At 43.4% G+C, this 21,657-nt stretch overlaps 1 protein-coding gene across 2 annotated transcripts in view; it reads right to left on the bottom strand.

The window, feature by feature from the left end:
• Window positions 1-7,435, bottom strand: part of LOC136620909 (cytochrome P450 2K6-like) — a 78,245-nt gene extending 70,810 nt beyond the window's left edge. The window contains exon 1 of one of the 2 annotated variants that reach the window (XM_066595983.1): window positions 7,162-7,435. The gene's annotated coding sequence lies outside the window, so the exon portion shown is untranslated. Of the gene's footprint in view, window positions 1-5,342; window positions 5,425-7,161 lie in introns of those variants that run through there. The other variant, XM_066595991.1, reaches the window with a different exon arrangement.
• Between the last annotated feature and the right edge of the window lie 14,222 nt (window positions 7,436-21,657).

Below are 21,657 nucleotides of genomic sequence, written 5' to 3'. Positions count from 1 at the left end.
CAAATACTTTGCTCTCCCTATGCTGCTGCAATGGAAATGTTTGTGTGCTGCTCTGTCTATACTGCTTGTACGGAAATGTTACTGGGGCCTGTCTATACTACTGCTATGGAAATGTTTCTGGGGCCTGTCAATACTGCTATTACTGAATTGTTACTAATACTGGGCGCTCCCGATACTGCTGCAACGGAAATGTTAATGTGCTGCTCTGCCTATACTGCTGCTACGGAAATGTTACTGGGGCCTGTCTATACTGCTACTGCTGAGATGTTACTAGTACTGGGCTCCCCCTATACTGCTGCAACAGAAAAGTTACAGGGGTCTATCTATACTGCTACTACTGAAATGTTACAAATACTGTGCTCTACCTATACTGCTGCAACGGAAATGTTAATATGCTGCTCTGTCTATCCTGCTACGGAAATGTAACTGGGGTCTGTCAATACTGCTACTACTGAAATGTTACAAATACTGTGCTCTCCCTAAACTGCTGCAACGGAAATGTTACTGGGTCTGTCTGTACTGCTACTACTGAAATGTTACTAATACTGAGCTCTGCCCATACTGCTTCTACGAAAATGTTACTGGGTTCTGTCTGTACTGCTACTACTGAAATGTTACAAATACTGTGCTCTCCCTATACTGCTGCAACGGAAATGGTAATGTGCTGCTCTGCCTATACTGCTGCTAAGGAAATGCTACTGGTGTCTGTCTATACTTCTACTACTAAAATGTTACTAATACTACGCTCTGCCCATACTGCTGCAACGGAAATGTTACTGGGTTTCGGTCTATTCTGTCACTACTGAAATGTAACTAATACTGGGCTCTGCCCATACTGCTTCTACTGAAATGTTACTTATACTGGGCTCTGCCCATACTGCTGCTGCGGAAATGTTACTGGGGCCTGTCTTACTGCTACTACTGAAATGTTACAAATACTGTGCTGTCCCTATACTGCTGCAACGGAAATGTTAATGTGCTGCTCTGCCTATACTGCTACGGAAATGTAACTGGAGCCTGTGTATACTGCTACTAGTGAAATGTTACAAATACTGTGCTCTCCCTACAATGCTGCTACAGAAATGTTATTGTGCTGCTCTGCCTATACTGCTGCTACGGAAATGTAACTGGGGCCTGTCTATACTGCTACTACTGAAATGTAACTAATACTGTGCTCGGCCTGTCTTTACTGCTACTGCTGAGATGCTACTAATACTGGGCTCCCCCTATACTGCTGTTACGGAAATGTTAATGTGCTGCTTCGCCTATACTGCTACGGAAATGTTACTGGGGCCTGTCTAAACTGCTACTACTGAAATGTTACTAATACTGTGCTTTCCTTATACTGCTGCAACGGAAATGTTAATGTGCTGCCCTGCCTATACTGCTGCAACGGAAATGTTAATTTGCTGCCCTGCCCATACTGCTGCTATGGAAATGTTACTGGGGTCTGTCTATACTGCTACTACTGAAATGTTACCAATACTGTGCTCTCCCTACACTGCTGCAACGGAAATGTTACGGGGATCTGTCTGTACGGCTACTATTGAACTGTAACTAATACTGTGCTCTGCCTATACTGCTGCTACGGAAATGTTACTGGGGCCTGTCTGTACTGCTACTACGGAAATGTTTCTAATACTGTGCTCTGCCTATACTGCTGCTACGGAAAGGTTACTGGGGTCTGTCTATACTGCTACTACTGAGATGTTACTAATACTGTGCTGTCCCTATACTGCTGCTGTGATTCCAGTAGCTGTGGGACGGTAATTAGTTAATCATTAGCACCAGCCTTGTCTGTTTGAGTCTCTCGCTCTAGCACACGTGTCAAACACCAGGCCTGCAGGCCGAATCCGGCCCGCTGCCTCGTGTTATGTGGCCCGCGGCGTGCCGACGCTACTCACCACTGAAGCGATTACCAGCTGGGGTGCCGCAACTTCCCGCTGGTAATCGCACTATTACCGCTGTTCCCGGCTCACACTGATGTCAGTGTGTAGCCAGGATCATCCTCCCCGAGTCCCACAGGAGAGGACTCGGGGAGAAAAGCGCACCGGGTGTGTAGCTGGGATCAGCGTGAGCAGAAGGAGAGCGTCGCTGACTGCAGGGAGCAGGTAGGTATAAGGGTTGGGGGCGGGGGGTTAATATTACTGCTGCTGGGGGGGTTAATATTGGTGCTGAAAGGGGTTAATATTACTGCGCTGGGGGGGGGGGTTGTTCTGTTTAGCAGAAATTGAAGCTACATAACAGCCCATTCTAGGTGTTTAGTGGTTACAGCACCATCTAGCTATGTTAAAAACGTATTATAACTAGTTTTTCTATCATAAAGACTGGTGCATTATGGTTAGTTTGCAAGGCATTGTGGGAAGAAGGAACTTTCAGCCAGAGACAGACGGAGTTCAGATTTGCCTGCACTGCCTCCTTTTCAAAATCCACCATCCTTGTAAAAGCATATCTGTTTTACCAATCAATCAATCCACGCATCATCATCATCGATCTGTTAACCAATAAACCTGTCAGATTAAGAAGAACAGCTTGTTTATTTGGAAGACAGAAATGGGTAAACTGAGTGTCGGACTGCACACTGTGTAAACGTGTAAGAAGACAGAACAGTAAAACAGATGCTAGTCACCAGCGATAGTGGATCAGACTAGACAGAGCCGCCATCAGCCACGCGGTCTTACAAACAAGATTGCAGCCGCCGTCATTTAGTCACAAGAAACACGAGTGCAGCCCCAGTAAACGCAGCACGATCTAAGCCAAGCTGAAGTCTGTTCCTACCTGGACTGAGTCTGCACAGAGACATTACGCAGCCAGCAAACAAGCACACAATGTCCACTAGCCAGGCATCATCATATAAGACCAGGTCACGAGCAAGCTGCTCTAGCAAGTCCTCAATAAGAGACATGGCTGTCCTCGCCCGCGCAGAAGCTGAGGCAGCAAAAGTAAGGTCCACCTTTGCAGCACAAGAGACGCAACTGAAGCTAAAGCAAGTCCGCCTGCAGGTGTCACTGGAGAAACTCACCACAGAGAAAGAAGCAGCAGCTGAATTAGCCAAGGCAGAGTTCCTAGAAGCCGCACAGTTCCCCCTATTAGAGAAACACAGCCAGGTACTCGGGTTAGACCTAGACCAAGAAGATCCAGCACAGCGCGTCTCAGAATATGTCCATCAGCATCCCAAGGCAGAATTCGACTATGATCCAGTATACCAAACAGAGCATTAAAGACCCCACTTTGAGACACAGTACCTCGAACAGGACGGTATGGGACAAAGTGGTGCTGACCACGACTACCACCCTACAAAAAGGAAGCTACAACCCTCTCCCCGCCTTAAAGAGACATCTTTCACTTCAGAACGGTATTATACAGACTGCCCTAAGCCAGAAACTCCTAAAAGGTATGGTGATGCACTGCACACGCAGCATAACATAAAGTTCACTGATCGCCCAGAGAACTGCAGAGCATGGCGAGCCTCCTTCCAGAACGCCATAAGGGACTTAGGTCTCTCCTGCAGTGAGGAGTTAGATCTCTTGGTAAAGTGGCTTGGAAACGAGTCTGCTGAACACGCCAAAAGGATCAGAGACCTTAACCTAAACTATCCAGGCGGAGGCCTAAAGATGGTGTGAGAAAGACTTGATGAGTGTTATGGGTCAATAGAAGTTATAGAAAATGCTTTATTTAAGAGAATTGATAATTTTCCCAAAATAGTGGGTAAGAGTTACCAGAAGCTCAGACCACTTAGTGACTTGCTAAAAGAGGTACAGGTTGCTCAGGCAGAAGGAGATCTGCCAGGGCTAGCATTCCTGGACACCGCCAGGGGTGTTAATCCAATTGTCCAAAAACTCCCTTATAATTTACAGGAGAAGTGGATCATACATGGTTCTCATTATAAACAGGTTCATAATGTACCATTTTCCCCCTTTCAGGTGTTTGTAAGCTTTGTTGCTCAACAGGCAAGGATCAGAAACGATCCCAGTTTTGACTTTACATTGTCTTGTCCCCTGGTGTCAAACCTCTTAAAACACCAGTAGCAGTCCACAAAACTAATGTTGCCTCCACCGACTCTCCTTACAGGTCGTTTAAGCCTCATCGAGAAGAGAACAAACATCCTACCAAACAATGCCCCTTGCACAAGAAACCACATTCTTGGCTAAAATGCAGAGCCTTCAGGGAGAAGTCTTTAGAAGACTGCAAAGAATTTCTGAAAGAAAACAACATCTGCTTCAGGTGCTGCACTTTGCCAGGAACTGTAAGGTCAGTTTGACATGCACGGAATGCGGTAGCACAGAACACAACACGGCTTTACACCCTGGACCACCCTCTCAGGTATCATCCCAAGCAGAGGAACAGGATGGAGAGCAGATAGACACAGCAATAGTCACTTCTCAGTGTATAGAGATCCGTAAGGGACGTCATGCTCCAAAATCTGCCTTGTCAGGGTTTATCCTGTCGGCCACCGAGATAAGGCGATCAAGGTATACACAATCTTAGATGACCAAAGCAACAGGTCTTTAGCTAAATCCACTTTCTTCGACACCTTCAATATTGTAGGGCCTGGTTCTCCCTACTGCTTAAGGACGTGTGCAGGTACCGTTGAGATGGCGGGGAGGAAAGCAAATGGATACATGGTAGAGTCCATAGATGGTCAGACCTGTTTGCCCCTGCCAACCCTACTGGAGTGCAATCACATTCCTGACAACCGGTCGGAGATACCTACACCAGAGGTAGCCAGCCGCATACCACCTCCACCTGATACCGAAACTTGATCCAAAAGCCCCAATAATCCTACTCCTTGGAAGAGACATACTACGAGTTCATAAGGCTAGGGGACAGATTAACGGTTCCCAGAATGCTCCATACACCCAGAGACTTGACCCTAGGATGGGTCATCATTGGAGACGTCTGTCTAGGAGTAGCACACAAGCCGACCTCAGTCAACAGCATGCTTACCAACAAACTTGAAAGTGGACGTCCTTCCCTATTCCAGCCATGCCACAACAGTTTCCTGATAAGAGTTGCCACAAAGCACTCCCGTGCCTTGTCCCTTCGCAGATCCCTCCTGTGAAGACCACGCCTGCGACGGTGAGCAAGATAACTTAGGGTGCATGGTCTTTCACAGGATAAGAGAGGACAACAGGGTTGCGATGTCCATAGAAGACAAGCTGTTCTTTGATATCATGGATCAAGAAATAGTAAAGGACAAGTCCAAAAGCTGGGTCGCACCTCTACCTTTCAAAACCCAGAGACGACACCTGCCTAACAACAAAGAACTTGTCTACAGCCGATTTATTTCCCTCAAAACACAAACTCCAGAGAACACCAGATATGAAAGAACATTTCTTCACCTTCATGGAAAGAATATTCCAGAACAACTACGCAGAAGAAGTGGCACCCGTGCTCCAAGACTCCCAGGAGTGTTGGTACTTTCCCATATTCGGCATTTATCACCCCAAAAAAACAGGACAGATAAGGGTAGTATTTGATTCGAGTGCCAGGTGTGAAGGCGTCTCGCTAAATGATGTCTTACTGTCCAGTCCAGACCTCAACAACAGACTTCTAGAGGTACTGCTCCGCTTCCGCAGGGATTCTGTAGCATTGATGGCAGACATACCACAAATGTTCCACTGCTTCCTCGTCAAGGAAGAATATAGAAACTACTTAAGGTTTTTCTGGTACCGCAACAACGACCCTAACGAGGACATCATAGAGTACCGAATGAGGATGCACATCTTTGGAAACAGTCCTTCCCCTGCAGTTGCCATCTATGGTCTCAGACACTCAGCCCGAGAGGGTGAAGCAAAATACGGGTCTGATGTCAGGTCCTTTGTAGAAAGGGATTTTTATGTGGATGAGTGCTTGTCTACACCCACGAACGAGACCGCAATCAATCTCCTGAAAAGAGCTCAAGAAATGCTTGCTCAATCTAATCTGAGGTTGCACAAAATCGCCTCTAACAGCCGTGAGTTAATGGAGGCCTTCTCTCCCCAAGATCATTCAAGCGATCTAAAGGACTTGGAACTTAGCACAGACTCCCTTCCCATGCAACAGAGCCTTGGTCTGCTGTGGGATTTAAAGGCAGACACATTTACCTTTCAGATCAGCAAGGAAGAAAAACCTTTCACACGGACAGGGGTTCTGTCTACCATAAAAAGTTTATATGATCCTCTGGGATTCGTAACACTTGTTACCATCCAAGGCAAAATGATGCTAAGAGACTTTACCACAGAGATGTCTGATTGGTATGATCTGCTTCCCATGGAGAAAAAAAACATTTGGATAGATTGGAGTAAGTCTCTTGAAGCTTTGTCCAGTCTTCACGTGGCACGTCCATATGCTTCTGTGCCTTCAACGGAAATCAAGATGCAAAGAATATATATTTTCTGTGACGCTTCAGTCAAGGCGATTGCTGCCATAGCATACCTAAAGACCATAGACGTCAAGGAACAATGCCATATAGGGTTTGTTATGAACAGGGCCAAACTGGCGCCACTCCGCGAGCACACTATACCCAGACTGGAACTATGCGCTGCTGTGCTTGCGGTAGAGTTGGCTGAACTTATAACATCGGTAATTAATCTGGAAATCGATGAAGTTGAATTTTACACGGACAGCAAGGTAGTCTTAGGATATATTTGCAACGAAACCAGATGCTTTTACATCTATGTCAGCAATAGGGTGCTAAGGATCAGGAGATACACTTGTCCCAAACAATGGCATTATGTTCCTATGCACCATAATCCGGCAGACCATGCAACTAGATCTGTAGCAGCGGGTGGCCTTAAGGATACAACATGGTTTACGGGTCCTGCATTTCTGTACAGTTCAACGTCTTGCAGCATTGGATCTGACTCATTTGAATTGGTAAACCCAGATACCGATGAAGAAATCCGACCTGAAGTATCTGCTCTATACACGGTGACTTTGGAACACCGACTCAAATCCCATCGTTTCAACAGATTCTCCACTTGGATGTCACTCGTTAGTGCTATAGCCTGTCTAAGCCATATAGCTCAGTCTTATAGGTCGACATTACCTGTGAGTCAAAGACCTTGCAAGGGTTGGCATCACTGCAAACACGCCTTTACTGCTACCAATCTGGACAGAGCCAAGGGAATAATAATTTGCACTATACAACATGAATGTTATGCTAAAGAAATAGACTACCTCAGCAAAGGCCAAATAGTCTTCAAGGATAGCGCTTTGAAGAAGCTTGATCCCTTCATTGACCAAGATGGGTCACTAAGAATAGGAGGTCGCCTATAAGCAGCCAAAGTGGAATTTAAGGAGAAACATCCTATGGTAATTCCCGGGCATCATCACGTCACAAATCTGCTCGTACTCATCACCAACACGTTCCCGAGCAAGGATGGGAAGGTACGCAAGTTTGAGGTCAAAGTGTGGAAGCCTGGGGAAGGCAAGCAATTCCTCCAGTGGCGGAACTTGTTTTGTTGTTTTCACCGGAAAGACCCAATAGTGACGTCCGTTGACGCCAGACGGGGAGTGTTCTGTTTAGCAGAGCAGCCCATTCTAGGTGTTTAGTGGTTACAGCACCATCTAGCTGTGTTAAAAATGTATTACAACTAGTTTTTCTATCATAAAGACTGATGCATTATGGTTAGTTTGCAAAGCATTGTGGGAAGAAGGAACTTTCAGCCAGAGACAGACTGAGTTCAGACTTGCCTGCGCTCCCTCCTCTTCAAAATCCACCATCCTTGTAAAAGCATATCTGTTTTACCAATCAATCCACGCATCATCATCATCGATCTGTTAACCAATAAACCTGTCAGATTAAGAAGCACAGCTTGTTTATTTGGAAGACAGAAATGGTTAAACTGAATGTGGGACTGCACACTGTGTGAACGTGTAAGAAGACAGAACAGGTGTTAATATTGGTGCTGGAGGGGGTTAATTAATATTACTCCTGCGGGGGGGGGGGGGGGTGTTATTAATATTACTGCTGCTGGGGGGGGGTTATAACTGCTGCTGGGGGGGTTATTAATATTACTGCTGCTGGGGGGGGGTTATTAATATTACTGCTGCTGGGGGGTTTATTAATATTACTGCTGCTGGGGGGGGTTATTAATATTACTGCTTCTGGGGGGGTTTATTAATATTACTGCTGCGGGGGGGGGGTAATTAATACTACTGCTTCTGGGGGGGTTATTAATAATGCTGGTGGGGGGGGGTTATTAATATTACTGCTGCTGGGGGGGGTTATTAATATTACTGCTGCTGGGGGGTTTATTAATATTACTGCTTCTGGGGGGGGTTTATTAATATTACTGCTGCTGGGGGGGGGTAATTAATACTACTGCTTCTGGGGGGGTTATTAATAATGCTGGTGGGGGGGGGGGGGGGTTATTAATACTGCTGCTGGGGGGGGTTATTAATATTACTGCTGCTGGGGGGGGGGGGTTATTAATATTACTGCTGCTGGGGGGGTTATTAATAGTAACACTGCTGGGGATGATGTTGCTGAGGGGTTATTACTAGTGAGGGGGTATATATTACTGTGAGGATTACTATTACTACTGGGGCTACTGTGGGGCTCGCTATTACTACTGGGGCCACTGTGAGGGTCAATATTTTTACTGGGGACACTATGAGAGTAACTATGACTACTGCGACCACTATTACGGCTCGTTCACATGGTTGTAATCGTATTTCGGTCGCACAGATATGCTGCGTATTTGCGCAATCGAATATCGCTTATGCCTGTATATTTGGGCACGCAAAAAAGAACGCAGATGGGCCCACTGAGATGGTGCGCAAATATGCAGTGAATACACAGGTTTCCTGCGCATTCGCCACATATTTGCGCGGTCCATTCACTTCAACGGCCTATTGGGGTGTGTAGTACGCAACAAAATAGGTCATGCTGTGTGACAATATACATCATGTGAACGAACTCATTAAAATCAATGGCTTCTATTCACTGCATATTATGTATGCAAATACGGGCCCTTACTATACTGTCTGACAATCGTGCCTTTGAAGGTCACCATAAGCCCGATGTGGCCCTTGGTGAAAATGAGTTTGACACCCCTGCTCTAGCAGGTTCATTCTCCTTCCTCAAACTCCATAGACAATTTTGGGCATCATGAGTGATCAACCTCCTCTACCTCCCGTAATCAGTCTTGTCAAGTTATGCCTGTGTCTAGTAACAAGGATAAAAGGCAATGGACAGCAAATTAGAAAGAAAGGAGAACCCTAGTGGAGAGATTTTTTTTTTAGCACAAAAATGTCATTTTAGTTTTATAAACTGATTTGCACTTTTGCTAGTTATCACATAAGAACGAGTTGTCTCAAAGCGCAGTGATCATTCAATAGGCTTATCACTAACAAAGAGGCAACCATTAAATATGCTTTGAAAGCAGATTCTTCAAGAGTGAAAATTAATGATAGTTCTATGTGCAAACATTGCACCTTCTTTCTTGGAGAGTGATCTGGGGGTGTCTGGTTTGAAAATCCTGATTATTTGAAAGGTAAAATTATAGTAGAAAAAAATAATGGTTGTAAATGACCCAGCAGAGAGGGGTGTCAAATTGATTCAGGATATTAATTCAAGTATTACCAAAAACGAAGAATGTCCGTTCTTGTTACGAGTCGTAGAAGAACGTAGGAAACTTAACCCTGATACTGCAAAAGCCACCCTCTCTAAGCCTTTAAATCATGTAAAATTTAAGTAAATACTAAATATTATATTTCCTTTATTTTTTTTTATTTGGTACAATACACTTTAATACTCTCTTGCATTACATAGTATTCTTTCTTGTAATAAATTATCTTTTTTGTGTGAAGCACATTACTTATAATTTATTCGGATGTTTGTTCTTCGCATACAATACCCTTTTTCATCTTGGGTTTGCAAACATTTCTATGAAAACACATTCAGTTCCCTACATTAACTATTTTTCGATTATAAACACGATAAAAGAAATTCCTTGACATTAAAATAAGAGATAATAGGATGTAGCCATGAACTTCAGTGTTTTCAGGAAATATCGATTTTGGGAATCCAGCACTGAAAATTTACTAATAGCTTCAAATTTATAAATCCTACCTGAAAGGAGTAATAATATTTGTGGACAAGAACATTACCAATAAAATGAGACCATTTTCAGGTTTCTAGGACAAATAGTTTTCATTTTATGGGTGAAGAACTCTGACTTTTTTTTTTTCTAACAAACCTCTCTAAAATCATAACTTCAAGGTTGATGCCAAGATAGATGGGGCGGGTTGCCTATAAACATTTGTAAGATTAACTGCAAGCATTAAGTCTTTTTACTTACTTTGGGCAGAAGATATCCCCTGAAGTTAACATCTTGAGTAGTAGCACGTGCGAGGTTGGTTGGAACAATGTTTCCAAAACATCAAATCTCATGGATGACGGCATCAGTAGCAGTGCTGAGTGTGTGTGTACCTGCGTGCAGCAGCGTTGAGGGTGTGGTGTACCTGCGTGCAGCAGCGTTGAGGGTGTGGTGTACCTGCGTGCAGCAGCGTTGAGGGTGTGGTGTACCTGCGTGCAGCAGCGTTGAGGGTGTGGTGTACCTGCGTGCAGCAGCGTTGAGGGTGTGGTGTACCTGCGTGCAGCAGCGTTGAGGGTGTGGTGTACCTGCGTGCAGCAGCGTTGAGGCTATGGTGTACCTGCGTGCAGCAGCATTGAGGGTGTGGTGTACCTGCGTGCAGCAGCGTTGAGGGTGTGGTGTACCTGCGTGCAGCAGCGTTGAGGGTGTGGTGTACCTGCGTGCAGCAGCGTTGAGGGTGTGGTGTACCTGCGTGCAGCAGCGTTGAGGGTGTGGTGTACCTGCGTGCAGCAGCGTTGAGGGTGTGGTGTACCTGCATGTAGTAGTGTTGAGGGTGTGTGTACCTGCGTCTAGCAGTGCTAAGTGTGTGTGTGCACATGCATGTAGAAGTGCTGAGTGTGTGTGATTGTGCACATGCATGTAGAAGTGCTGAGTGTGTGTGTACACCTGTGTGCAGCAGTGCTGAGTATGTGTGTGTATCCGTGTGTAGTAGCGCTGACTGCACTGATGGTGTTTGTGTCTGGAGACCTCAGGGTGAGCGCCTCAATCCTTTCTTTATTGTGGAGTGGTACACTGCCCCCACTGCTGGTGTTTTAGTCTGGGGGCCATCACATACAACATTTGGCCACCCCTAGTAATGGTATGAGGGACAATGACAGCTCAGCGATATGTTCAGGACATCCTGCAGCCACATGTGTTCCTCTCATGGCAGCATCCAAGAGGCTTTTTCCAGCAGGATAATGCTTGACAGCACACACAAGGGGGTGACAGGAATGTCCCCACAATATTGTCACTCTTCCATGGTTGCCTGGTCGCCATATTTATCACCAATAGTACATGTATGGAACCATCAAGGATGCCAACTTCAACAGCTTATGGTTTTCATAAACTAGAGGTTCAGTTGCAGCAAATGTGGAGCGATATGCTGCAGGATACCATCCAGAACCTGTATGCCTCCATGCCCGCCCATATCACATCTTGTATTCAAGCTAAAGGTGGTACAACAGGGCACTAGAACCTCCATACCCGCCAGTATCACATCTTCTATCCAAGCTAGAGGCAACCCAACTAGGTACTAGAACCTCCATACCTACCTGTATCACAGCATGTACCCAAGCTATAGGCAGTATAACAGGGTACTAGAGCCTCTATGCCCACCTATATCACACCTTGTATCCTAGCTAGAGGCAGCCAAACGGGGTACTAGAGCCTTCATGCCTGCCGTATCATATCTTATATCGAAAATAAAGGCGGTACAACAGCATACTAGAGCCTCCATGCCCACCAGTATCACATGTTGTATTAAACCTAGTGGTGGTACAACAGGGTACGCCCGTATCACATCTTGTATCTAGGCTACAGGTGGTGCAACAGGGCACTAGAGCCTCCATGCCCCCCATATCACATCTTATATCCAAGCTAGAGCCGGTACAACAGGGTACTAGAGCCTCAATGCCCACTTGTATCACATCTTGTATCCAAGAGAGAGGTAGTACAACAGGGTACTAAAGCCTCAAAACCCAACTGTGTTACATCTTGTATCCAAGCTAGAAATGGTATAACAGGACACTAGAGCGTCCATGCCACCGGTATCATATCTAGTATCCACTCTAGAGGTGGCCCAACAGGGCACCAGAGCCTCTATGCCCGTCCGTATCACATCTTGTATCCAAGATAATGAAGATTAGGAAGGCGCTCCAGCCGGAAACCAATGCACAACAAGAAGGGTAGGTGAACCGGTAAATGAATGTTACTTACCCGGTGACAAGTGAGGACTGAAATAGCCTCACTATCACCTCCAAATCCAAGCAAACCTGTAGTAATTTATATATACTCCTGTATATATAAATAGGTAGTAGGAATCCGTTGCGCCAATCCAGGGGGGCTAGGTCCGGAGAGCTGCTGATAATGGTGGGTGCTATTGACTAATAGTACCCACTGTAGATAAGCAAGAAGGGTTGCACATGAGTGCAAAAAAGTATATCCGCGCTGCTTACAGGTGACTGTAATAGCACAAAGAATCCACAAAGTAGTAATAACAAAAAGAGGATTCTTTATTGGGACGCACAGGTCCTTCAGTGCAACGCGTTTCGCTAACAAGACTTTATCAAGCACAAAAAACAAAGTATAAAATGCACACAGTGACATCACCTTATATACATATGTGTCTATGAAGAGAAATGGAAAATGAAAGTACCTGCCCATGCTGCTACGTGGCGGCCGCCATGATGGGGGGGTCACCTGACAACGTGAAGGGTCACGTGGTTACGACGTGATGACGACTAGAGGCGTCATCGGGGAGGGGGCGGGGTTATAGTATTACGCTGCCCATTGGGATCTATAATAGGAATTGCTAATGTTCCAATATGGGTATATCAATAACATGGACAGGTTGGGTAAGCCCCTAAGTGGTTATAAGCCCGTACGTGGTAGCGGTAGTACCGCTGACTAGAACGGTAATGACGTAGGGGTCACATGTTCAAAATGGAGGCGCGGCTGGTGGATTAGGTGACGTAATGGTCACATGTCTGGGACTGGGGCGTAGCCATTGGAACGCGGCGTTCCGTAATGAAGATGAGTGACGTAATCGTCACATGTTTTGGATGGGGGCGGGACCTGAAGGCGCAAACGTCCCGAAATCCCTGTTCTAGAGGCTAAACAGATAGGAATAATACAACGGGCTTAATTACGTATAGCGGGGTGTAAGGACGATATATTGTTTACACATAATATGTGAACCTAGAGGTAATTGGACCTCAGTAAGAGGGTAACCTTGTCGTTTATATGGATATAGTGGTGCTTTACCTATTTTGAATGGCTTATTATAATACATGAACGTAAAAATAGGGGATTTGGAATAATCATATAAATATATATATGAACAGGGCTTATAGACAATTAAATGCTGTAATAGAATGAGCGATATATGTCCAAACATGAACCACTTATAAATTAGTTTGGTATAAGAATTAATAAAATTATATATTAGTAAAACAAGGTGATGTCCTGTCATGTGTGTATTACATATCAAAGAATATATATATATATATATATATATATATATATATATATATAGATAGATACACATATACATACGTATATGGCAACCGAGCTAAGGCCCAGTAGCTCAGTCACACATATGCGGATGTCACGTGTGCTAAAATAGTGCATAACGGGTGCATAGTGCATGCATAAGAGTCCACGTGTGTGGTTATACATAGAAAGATAATACCAATAATCAAAATAATCATAATGAAAATAAAGATATTTTGAGTAAATGTGCGAAACATACCTATGCATAAAATAATGTACTTTAAACGACCATAAAATATATATATATATATATATATACATGATTCTATCAAAGGAATGGATATAGGTAAGAGGTGGACATACATATATAAAAATAAACATATAAATAAACCAGGGTGTGGAATGAGGAATAAACAGCTATTGGTCTGTATGTTAGGCTGATCATGGAGTCACAACTTACGTGCAAGGATTAGACCAAGGGCCAACGTGAGAAAAGGATATGATGGAGATAACGATATCTAGATGAAGGGTGATAAAAAATATATATATATTTTTAGAAGTTTGAAAACTGGCAGGAGGTTTTAAAGGTTATAACTTTTCCAGTACTTCATTAAGGCCATTAGGTATTAGAGTGTTTATTCTGAAAATATAATACATCTCTTTTTCTCTCAAATGGTCAATTGATTTAGAATAGATGTACTCCAGTGGGGTGACCGTGAGGTCCTTAATACTTTTATTATGATGCGTAGAAAAATGTTGGGATACGCTATGTTTCCCGTAGCCTTTTTTGATGTTACTTCTATGGTTGTTGATACGTTCCCTGAGGGGATTGATGGTTCTCCCCACATATCTCAGACCGCATGTGCACTCAAACATGTATATAACACATTTTGTTTCGCATGATAAGTGTTGTTTGATGTTTAAGATTTCTCCATTCTGTAATGTAATCTCTTTTCTTCCTTTTGAGATATTCAAACAGCACTTGCATTTGCTTTTTCCACATTTGTGGACTCCTATCTCCCCATTTTTTCTCTTCTTTCTTTGTTGTTGTTGTTTTGATCGGATGTCGTTTTTCTCTTTTTTAGGGCAGGATGGGGCCAGCAAGTTTTTCAGGGTTTTGTTTCTTCTGAAGATACATCGAGGTTTGGATGGTATAAGTTTGGATAAAAAAGGATCTTCTTTGAGGATGTCCCAGTGCTTTCTGATTATGGTGTCAATGTTGGAGTGTTGAGTACTGTACTTCGTGATGAAGGATGATTTCAACATGGGATCGTCAGGTTTTTGTGTAGGGTGTCCCATGGTTACTTTGCCATGTATCGTCTTCTTATATGCAGCGTCAATAATGTTCTTAGGGTATCCTTTGGAAATGAATCTATTTTTCAAAACCTTGGCTTGTTTTACAAAATCAATATCTCTCGTGCACTTTCTCCGAATGCGTGAGAACTGGCCATAGGGTATATTCATTTTCCATTTTTTGAGATGGCAACTGTTAAAGTTCAGATAACTGTTGGTATCGACTTTTTTGAAATGGCTGCGTGTAACCACCGTCTTACCGTCTGCCTCTAATTCTAGATCCAAGTAGACTATACGGGTGTTATCTATATTGTGAGTAAACACGAAATTGTACTCCTTGACCATTAGATCTTTGATGAATACTAGAAGTTCATCTTGACTGCCGTCCCAGATTATTAAGAGGTCATCGATGTACCTTTTGTATAGAATTACTTTGGGGTGTATGAATCTATGTGATTCCAAAACCCCCATGACTAAATTGGCGAAACTTGGGGCACATTTAGTGCCTATAGCGGTCCCGCGTCGTTGCCTGTAATGTGCCCCATTGTATGTGAACACATTGTTTTTTAATATAAATGAGATACTTTTCAGGAGAAAATTCCTTTGATGGATGGGCATAAGAGGATCACCTAGTAGGATTTCTTCGATGGAATCAATGCCAATCTTGTGTTCTATGTTTGAGTATAGTGACTCGACATCGAGTCCTTGACATAAGATGGCAGATTAATGACATATTTTTGTAGTTGTTGATCGATATATTCTGAAAGGCGGTTGGTTATGGCGGTCATACCGGCGACTATAGGGCGGCCTGGTGGGTTTTTCATGTCCTTATGTATTTTTGGGATGTGGTAGAAGTAGGCCATGTCAATTGGGGTCTCCTTGATATACCTAAATTCCAATCTTGAGATACTGTTTTCTTCAAGAGCGGACTGGAGAAGGTTATAGAATTCTTGTTTGATTTCTTCAGTAGGATCTTTTTTAAGTAACTCATAGTAATCAGGGTTCCCTAGGATTCTAAGGGATTCCTGATGATATTGGGTATAATCTTGGATGATGATGCCTCCACCTTTGTCCGCTCCCCTTATAACTATCGAATCTTCCTTCATGAGGTTTCTAAGGGTAGTTCTTTGGATCTTGGTGAAGTTGTCTTTTTTCATAAGTGATTTCTTATCGCACATCTCTCCAAATTCCTTAAGGACCCTCTGATAGAACAATTCAATGTATTGTCCCTTAGCCTCAATGGGGTAAAACTTGCTGTTGGGTCTGAGGTCTGTGATGATTGGGTCATCCAAGTTAAATTCCCTTTTCTGGATGTCTAGGTTATTCTTGTTTCCCCCTTTCAGTGACTGTATAGAGAAGTATCTATTGAGGGTTAGCTTCCTCACAAATTTGTTTAGGTCCACATATAAATCAAACAGATTAGATGAGGTGGCTGGACTGAAAGACAGTCCCTTGGACAGAACTTCTATCTCCTTTCTCCTTAATAAATATTTCGAGAGATTGAATATTCCTACCGTTTTTGCTTCTTCCAGGGTGATTACTTCTTCACCTGAGGGTTGTTCCTTTGTCTGGTTCTTTCTCTGTGTTCGTCCGCCTCTTTTTCCCCTCCTTTTTCTCTTTCTTTTACACTTGGGGTTTTGTTCTTTCCAGCCTGAGGGCGAACTGGGGGGTAAAACTGAGAGATTTTGGAACGAACAGTTGGCGTGGAGTTCCTTTTCCCGGGGGCTAATACAGTGGGGGATGGGCCTGGGAGACTGTGAGGAGATCTTGTTCTGTGAGGGAGTGGGCCACCTATTGTGCCCTTTGATAGGGCCCCTATTTCTAAAAAAGGCTGTTCTCTCTCATTAATACTACCGATGATTGGGTTTTCAAATTGTCTTTCAGTCCTAGACGTGCTCAAGTCCAGGATACAAGAGGGGGAATTGGTCATGGGGGAGTTAAGGAGCTGAGTTTCCAACTCTTGTGCTGTTATTGTTGGTGTAACTGTATTATTATTTTGAGATTCCTTATTGCCTCTCGTCTCTTGGTATTGATGGTCATTATTACGTATAGGGGTATTCACACTACATATGGTGGAATCTATAGTGATCAAAGAGCTGGCGTTGTTGTCTAAAAATTGTGCCGTGGTTAGTGATTTAAGCTGGTGGGCCTTACTCTTGTGATGGACCCTCAATTCATCCTGGGTGTTGTGAGGCTTACTTCTATGTTCGATGTAGTGTGTATCATATTGTTCATTGTTTACTTGGCCTCTAAACCTGCCTCTGTTGTAAGATTGAAAGTTGGTTTGTGGCCTAAAATAGGTTTGTGGCCTCAAGTACCTCCCCCTTGTGTGGGGATAAGTGCTCCTGGCATTTTCCCACGTATTCCCTTTCCTCTGTTCCTGATGTGTCCCCCTTGATCCTCTATAGGTGAAATACCTGGGCGCCTGGTTGTTGTGCCATCTTTCCTCTTCTCTCCAAGGGTATCGTTTGGGTCCAAAATTACGTCTATTATTAGTATTATAATTATTGTGGAAACCTTGATGGTTCCTTTGGAATCTCAAGGAATCATATCGACCCCCCCTATCTCGTCCCTGTTGATGTTCTATGGGGCCCCCTTGAGGTGGGGTAGGTTCATATGTGGGTGTGGGACCACTATCCGCCATCTGTTCCATAGGTTTTTTACCTGTCTCCATATCTAAAGATAGGGGGGCTGCCCCATATTTCCTTTTATAATCCCTGGGAAAAAAATGTTCTCGTTTAAAATCCCAGGTGTCTCGCGCTAATTTTTTGATCTTACGAGTGATAATGTCCTTCTCAAGATTTTCGATACAATCTAGCATGTAAAAGATCTCTCTCCTGTCTTCAGACAGTGCTAATTCCCTAATACTTTTTGCAAGATACACCATCCTCTGATTAATCAACTTTTGCAGCATTAGAGTAGAAAACGTATGCAACATAAGGATCCATTGCCCCGAGAAGTCCTTATCATGAGGGAATGCAGGCATTATGTTGACCCTTAGGCCCCTTGGGACCAATTTAGTCACTTGATACATCTTAAGAAAAATTACATCTAAAGAGTTCCTCCAAACCTCTTGGATGTTTTTCTTCATGGATCGCAGATTCTTCTCCATACCGGCGTCTGATCCGCAATCATCCCATATGCTGATGTCATCTGTGATTTTGGGAATAAGAGTAATGTCAACACCAACCAGATTTTCCTGATGATCCTGTAGGGCTTTTAAAACTTTAGAATCCAGTGTAAGCCAAGCTTCCTTAAAGACCTCCATATTGACTCCAGCGAAGCTGCTCACTCCTAAGAAACGGGTTTACGGAACTCCCGATAGGGGCCGTATAGGAATTGAAGCAGCAGCATGGGCAGGTACTTTCATTTTCATTTTCCATTTCTCTTCATAGACACATATGTATATAAGGTGATGTCACTGTGTGCATTTTATACTTTGTTTTTTGTGCTTGATAAAGTCTTGTTAGACGAAACGCGTTGCACTGAAGGACCTGTGCGTCCCAATAAAGAATCCTCTTTTTTGTTATTACTACTTCGTGTATTCTTTGTGCTATTACAGTCACCTGTAAGCAGCGCTGATATACTTTTTTGCACTCGTATCCAAGATGGAGGTGGTACAACAGGGTACTAGAGCCTACATGCCCCCTGTATCACATATTGCATTCAAGCTAGAGGTGGCACAACAGGGTAATAGAGCCTACATGCCCCCTGTATCACATATTGCATTCAAGCTAGAGGCAATACAACAGAGTACTAGAGCCTCCATGCCCGTCCGTATCACATCTTGTATCCAAGCTAGACACGGTACAACAGGGTACTGGAGCCTCAATGCCCACCTGTATCACATCTTGTATCCAAGCTAGAGGTGGTACAACAAGGTATTATAGCCTCCATGCCTGCCCGTATTACATTTTGTATCCAAGCTAGCGGTGGTACAAGAGGTACTTGAACCTCCATGATCCCTGTATCACATCTTGTATTCAAGCTAGAGGTGGTACAACAGGGTACTGGAGACCCCATCCCCACCTGTATCACATCTTGTATCCAAGATAGAGGTGGTACAACAGGTACTAGAGCCTCCATGACCCCCATATCATATCTTGTATCCAAGCTAGAGGTGGTACAACAGGGTACTAGAGACTCACTTCAAGTGTTCAGTTTTCCACAATAAATTATCTTTTGGCTCTGAAATTGTGATCACTTATATCAAATGTTACAATCACACAGTTTCATTCCATTCCGACAACTTGTTTTAGGGGAGGTATAGTTATTGACAATCAGTGTACATGATGACATCCACTGAAAACTGCTTAGTGTTGTGCTTTAAGGCATTTTTCTAAATATGTATGTAAATAGCTCCATGAATTTCTCAACCATACTTCCCATATTGCTCATCTTTCGATCCATCCATCGCTTATCTTCTAATGTGGACCACTGTGAACATGTAAACTATAATTACCAGTTAAGTTTTCCCTGCTTTGGGTAAAATCGAATATCATCCAGAGCTTTATACTTCATCTGGCTTCCCTATATCATGTCCTCTGTATGGAGCACTGATAGTCTGACAGAATTGTAAAATTTCTAGAAGAAATTTCCTCCTTTCTTCTCTAGGTGTTGTTCTTTTATTCCTTTTTTCCTATCAAAAATGACAGGATCTGCAACAAAAGGCTCCTAAAAGACTCTTGAATGTAGGTTTGACTGTGCAAAATCTGTTCCAGGACAAAAAGGAATGGAGTAATAATACCTGGTGACTTTTATGGCCTGCCCCTGGGGCCCTTCTGTAGTCTGTCAAGATGGCCACAGAACAAACACTTGAATATGGTGTGCTGTGCTGTCAGCTTGCTCACTTCATGTATGTTTCACGATCCACTGCTTGTTCAAGCGGGTTCACCTGCCCCGGTCCTGGGCTTTAGAAATAAGAAATTCCATGCAAGAAAAAAGTGTAATCCACACTTGCTTGAAGAGTAAAATTTGTAATCTTCCTTTATTTAGTTATATTAAAATTGCCAGGCATACACATCTCTAACCAGACACGTAACGGCTGCACAGAGCCTTCGTCAGTGGTCACATGTGTAGTGGCTCAGAAGGTCCTCCAGGGTAGCCACACAATCATCAGTCATGTAACACCTAGCTATTTGCTCCTAGGGACATAGATCTTGCTGTATGTCAAAAGGATCCTATCTTTCCCCTTTCTTTACAAGCTTAAGCTAACTAGTTGGCAACAGCTTAGGAAATAATGGTGTTGGTCAGCAGCACTCACCACGCTTCTACTTCAAACAGGAAAGGAATGGTGCACGCCTTTAAAGGGACTGGATCCCAAATCCCAGAAAGTCAAGATGCAAAGATAGGTGTAAAAGGCAGCACTCAGGTCCAGCGATTATAGTAAAAATGTACTCTTTATTGGACCCATGGTCCTAAGCGTCAGCGACGTGACGTTTCAACCCTCAGGAGCTTGAAAAGAAACCCTGCTGAGGGTTGAAACGTCACGTCGCTGACGCTTAGGACCATGGGTCCAATAAAGAGTACATTTTTACTATAATCGCTGGACCTGAGTGCTGCCTTTTACACCTATAGTTGGCAACAGCTGGCTGCTGATTGGCTGCTTGTAATGCTATCACTGATTAGTAGAGGGGGAAGGGTGAGAGCCAAGAGCAGGAAAATAGCAGCGGAGGTGGGATGTTGGGAGGAGTTTGGAGAGAAAGTGCAGGAGAGAAGACGGGACGTGAAGAAAGAGTTAGGAGAAGCAGTGAGGAGGCAGTCATCGGAGGTGGAGGTGTACAGCAGTATGTGCAGGGGAATAGCATTGTCTGAAGTGGGGAGCCAGGATTTACAAGCTTCCTAACCAAAAGCAGAGTTGAGGAGAAAGTTTGGACTCATCTACAAACAGTGAGTTATATGAGCCTCTGTTAACAATAAAAGAAGCATTAGGTACACATATGGGAGCGTTAGATTCTCCTCAGTTTATACACAGAGGTGAGGTAGATTCTCCTCAGTATAAAAATATTTTCCCTAGGCTTTATGGTTTCTGGAAAAAAAAAACTATCTCATGTATTACAGATTTTCACAGTTTTTCATGCTTAGAATTGAATATTGAAGTTGCAACCCCTTTACTTTTCCTATTAGGACCTAATGAATGGTCGTAGCAAATTTCATATTTGTGCGGTTCAGATGTGTGTTATTTGTAGCATCACATATGGGGTCACTTACTTTTGCACTTAAAATTGAATTATCAAGTAGTGACCCCCTTACTTTTCCTATTTAGGACCTAACAAATGGTTGTGCCAAATTTCACATTTGTACGACACCGAAAAGTTACAGAATTAGCAGCGAGTCAGTCAGTGAGGGCTTTCACCTTTATTTTATATATATATATATATATATATATATATATATATATGTATAATACACATACATACATACTTGCAGATTTACTTGCAGAGCAAATAACACATTGCGATGTCACCCAGAGTTCTCCTCAACTGAAACTTAGCTCCACTACAGCAGTTTCCGTATTTCAGTACCTCTCATTGTTTCATCAGGAATGAGTGGATCAGATTCCTCTGGTCATTTACATCCAGTTCTTTCCTCTGGTTGGTGAAGGTCTCTCGAATAAACTCATGCATTACAGCTGCATTCTTGGCTACAGTTTGTTGAACTGTAGAACACCAGCGCATCACAGATGGAAATGCATTATATAACTGCAGTGGAAAAAATATCATGAATGTAGAAGGACTTAAAAACTTAAAGGCGATGGACACATTTGCGCAGATTTTTTTTAAATTGTCCATTTGTTTCCTAAATGTAA

This window comes from Eleutherodactylus coqui, chromosome 1, assembly GCF_035609145.1.
Source record: "Eleutherodactylus coqui strain aEleCoq1 chromosome 1, aEleCoq1.hap1, whole genome shotgun sequence".
NCBI lineage: Eukaryota > Metazoa > Chordata > Amphibia > Anura > Eleutherodactylidae > Eleutherodactylus > Eleutherodactylus coqui.
This window is presented reverse-complemented; position numbering and strand designations above follow the sequence as displayed.